Raw genomic sequence first — 4,774 nt, forward strand, 5'->3', positions numbered from 1 at the left:
AACTGGTGAGGATGCTGGTTATTAAAAAACGATATTTGCGCCTGGAATCGGATTTGCTCGAACAGGCTCTGGTTATCAATTAACTAGGTCAACTACAGGTTCCGGCTTTACCTTTTACTTTGCTCCTGGAACTCAATCCCCTGCCTCTTAATCACCCCTAGGAACAAGCGCTTTAGTTATCGATCTCAATCAACTGAATCAACTCAATCAACACGTGCTGCTTCAAGGTGAACAACTATGGGCGCTGGTGCTGAAGAAACTAATGACTCGGATGCTGATGACCGGGATGCTTCTATTTCATATCCTCCGTTGCCGGTTCTACTTAAGTTTCATTCCGTTCCGTCACGATGTGCTTGATCTTCACCTCCTGGAGCTGGCTAAGTATATGTAACTAAGGACGCTGGTCCTGTAGCATTTGGTCCCGTAGGGTATTGTCCTGTAGGGTCCTATTCCGGGTCTCGATCCCTAAATTCAGACTCTTCCTTTCGATCACTAAAATACCAATCACGATCTTTATCACGAAACTGAGAATCTCTACCATGGGCATCAGACTATGAAGAAATACCAAAAGCAGGGTCCGAAGGAGAAGCCAAATAGTGCCGGAACTGTTCACTACTTGTTAGGTGCTGCTGATCGAACTAATCTACGTTTGGTGGTTGATCATATGCTGCTACCTCTGCCCTTTCTAGTGATGGTAAACTGGCTAGGCCTTGACTACTGGTGCATCCGGCTCTCGATCTAGAGCTACTGGTTCAACAACTGCTATTGGTGGTTGTAGTGGTGCTTCAATAACATCCTCAATAGCATTATCAAAAGCTAGATCGACTGCTGGTGTGGGTTTACTGGTCTTGTGACTGGTCTTGGCTATGCTTATACCTTTGCTTCTATAGGATCTGTACTTGGATATGCAACTGTTGGTACTCGTACTGTCACCCTCGTATCTGCTGGATATGGATCTGTGGTCTCTACTGGTTATGCTTAAGGAACTGTAACTTAGTCAACAGGTTCTTCGTTCTTAAACTGGAAAAAGGACTAGCTCTGGTAATGCTGTTGGTATTAATGGATCTACTACAGGTTCTTTGACTGGATCAACGTATGGATATGCTTCTTGCTCTGCTCCTGCAACCCTAGCTTATGGTGCTGGTCCTACTACTGGGTATGTGACTGGTGCGTGCTTCTTACGTATTAGCTACTTATGCTCCTATTGGTCTTAGGTATGGATCTGTTTTTAATTCCGTTCCGTTGATCTAACACTGGATTAGCTGCTAGGTCTACTGCTTGCTTTGCTCTTGCCATCCTTGCCTCTGTTGCTATTAGGGCTGGTTCTCGATCTGGAACAACTGACTGACGTACTGGTGCTTGCTTTGCTTATTGCGTATATGGTTTTCGGTTGGCTCACTCTTTCCGTTCGCAGGGTCACGCTCACGAACGTCAGAATCAGGCTCTCGATCACTACTATCAGAATCTGGATCTCGACCGAAGCAAGCAGTTTGAGACCCAGCGGATCCCCCTTATTTTAGTAGGCGCCAGTAGCTACGCTAGAAGTTTTTCCTGTGTTTGTTGTTGTAGATTCCGTGAAAAATCCAGCAGCAGCGATTGTTTAACTGACTGATCCAGTTACAGTGCCAAAGCGAGCAGTTCCATACCTGAGAGCTGTTCCAGGAGCAGCAGTTCGATAGCTCGTTGCCCGTTGAATAACCCATTAAAGTGGCCGGTAGCGGGGGCAACAAAGGCATAGGATCCTATCCTGTTGATTCCGCAGTCGATTATGTTGCTTACGAGTTAGATTATGCCGTTGATTCCGCTCTGGATTCTTCATGGTTAAGCCACTGATGAAGCCATGCCATGCAGTCGTTTCTTATGTTTTTTCTGTTGATTTCCGGAGGGAGCGCTTGTCTCATTATACGATGCATAGGTGACTACCCTGACAAATGTTGTTCTCACCCTTACTGTGGTATATAGTATCTATAGCGGTGCAGTGGTCACCATCCGGGTGGGGTAGTTTTGTATTTCTGTTGTCAGATCGAGATCGAGATCCAGAGCCCGTTGTTGGAAAGCCAGTAGCTAGGGTTGCAGTACCCATTTTAGTAGCATATCTATACGCATATCTAATTGTTGCAGCCGATCCACCTATATTATAGTAGTAAATCCTATAGCATTTCCACCAGAAGCATGAAAGGTATCATTAAAGAGGCAGAGGCATCACCCATAAGGGCATATATCAACAATTAGCACATCCGGCACTTTATGCACATCGATAATGTGTTCCGATATTTTGCAAACTGTTCCGACTTCATGCACTTTATGCACCACGGCTTTGGTATTTTACCAGGTCTTTCACCAGCACCACCTTGTCCAGCAACATGCCTTCCAGTTCTAGATCCAAATCCAGATGCAGATAAAGAAACAGAAGCAAGGGATCGAGAGGCAAAGGAAGCATCCGAGTAGTAAACAGAAGCATAGGTGGAAGCAATGGTTGATGTTCATGAACCACAAGCAGCCGTTAAAGCAGTCGAAGGAGCGAAAGTAGAGGCAAGGACCGGCAGAAGCAGATCCAGTTGTTTCATATCCTTCGGCCCCTACCTCTATATTGGAAAATCCAGTAGCAACTTATCCAGTAGTAGCAGCCACTTCTAATACCAGTAATCCAACAGCAGCACTTGTTGAACTAGCAGCATCAGAGCTAGCTTCAGATGACCCTGACGGAACTACATTCAACTAAGTCATCAGGATCCGAAGGATATGAAATAGATGATCAAGAGAGAGATTATGATTTGGATTATTGAGCTGAAGATTCCGACCTTCGTGATCGTGATGCAATTACTGATGATCGTGATCCTACAGGTGTTCCAGATGCTCTGGATGTTCCTAGAGCCGAACTCTTATTAGAAGTGAACTATCTTTCTCGTCACTCCATTTCCTTTTCTTAGATACGTGGTTCTATAATTGATTATCCCTGTTGAGTGGTCCCGCCGATCCGACGAGTTAGCCGCTTTAGCGGATCCTGCCTACATCGGGGTTAGGGGAATTGAACCCACTGCTTCCACTCCACTACCCCACTCGTCTGCTCTTGAACGCAAGGATTGGACTTGACTACATTACATAAGAGATTCTTTAATTGGATAAGATGAGTCTTCACCTTAACCTTAACTCGGAACTTAAAGAACTCGGAACTCAAAGCCTAAGACCTTCCCTAGCTTGAAGTCCGATCAAGGAATTAGTGCTTCCAACTTTTGAAAAGATAGAGACTTTCATCATGCTATTCGACCGGAAGGACAGGTGAACTTGCTTTCTTTCGGAAGCAGGAACTCCTTAACAATTATAAGAATTGCATGCCCGAAGATCAAAATAAATAGAAGCAAGAAATCCTTGATCGAACTTACAGCCAAGAAAAGGGACCACACCAACCAACTCTGAAAAGTAGAGCACCAACGCTCATCCGAGACAAGAGAGAGATCTCGCTTTTATTGCTTCCTACTTCTTGTGCTTAAGGCGATACTAAATCAACAGAAATGGAGTGGTTCGCAGCTCCAGTGTTGAAGTCGTTAAATGTAACTCAGCCTTCGGGTAGACTTCAATCGACTACTTACACTTTGAAATTAAAGGAGAGAGAGATTAGGGGAATTGCGTAAGAGAAGAAATGACGGTATTGCTCAGACGAAGAATCGCCATCTATGGCAGACTTTCAACAGAAGGACAGTGAAAGCTATCAGATATAGGAGAGAACCTACTTCAAGGTCTCTATTCGACTCCTCCATCCACCTCGAGCATTTCACTCCTATCCAATCAAGAGATTTGCCTATCAAGGCATACGCAAATCGTCGTGTTGCCGTCCATCCAGTAGGAATTGAACCTACGAATTTGCCAATGTTGAGTTGGGCGCTTTAACCATTCAGCCATGGATGCTTAACAGAGAGAATCGTCAATCTCAGCGAGTGAACTAGGTTTTGGTATTCCTTCTCGAGCTTCTATTTCTTCCGTTAAGGGAGATTCGGGAAAAGATGGAATAGGAAGACGTGTTTCCAGAACGAACAAGATACGGGTTGAGAAGGGGGAGTTTGCAAAGTTGGACAAGATTGGAATGGGCATAGGAACATGTATTGATGTACCAGATCGGCTAATGCTCCCAGGTTGATGCGATGTATTCCACCAGTTGACTGGATACTTTATTATTGGTATATCGATCGGTCCAACACAGATTGAAATAGGAGCCGGTTCGACAGGAAGCTTTTGAAAACGCAGTGCACCCAGGTAAATAAGGAACGAGATGAATACTGAGGTTAAACGAGCATCCCACACCCGAAAGGTGCCCCACATAGGTCTTCCCCGAAACCCCCCAGTAACTAAGGTCAACAACGTAGAAAAAGCGCCCATTTCTGTACCGGTTCCGGAAGAGCGAATAAAAAGGGGATGTTTTGTTAATGGGAACAAGGAACTGTTTATAGCCGTTGCGATATAAACAAGTATACTCATCCGAGCCGCAGGAACATGTACATACGGAATACGAGAATTTCCACCTTGTTGAAGATCTGGTGGTGCTACCCGAAGACTTGAATGAATAGCCATCGCTGTTAAGAACAACCGAGATCCAATGAGAATTTGCGCGTAGCTTCTGGTCTTTGACATAAAGAAAGAAGGTTGTAATAACGAAACGGACATGTATGTGAGCATTTTTTCCTAGCTAGTGGAACAAGAAAGACATGGATGTATATTCAATACGCAATCAAAGGATTTCGCATGCTTACCATATAATATAGGAATTCCCCTTGCTTTG

This window comes from Tasmannia lanceolata, unplaced genomic scaffold (genome assembly GCF_043159265.1).
Source record: "Tasmannia lanceolata isolate RefF3 unplaced genomic scaffold, GAP_Taslan_0.1 ptg000136l, whole genome shotgun sequence".
NCBI lineage: Eukaryota > Viridiplantae > Streptophyta > Magnoliopsida > Canellales > Winteraceae > Tasmannia > Tasmannia lanceolata.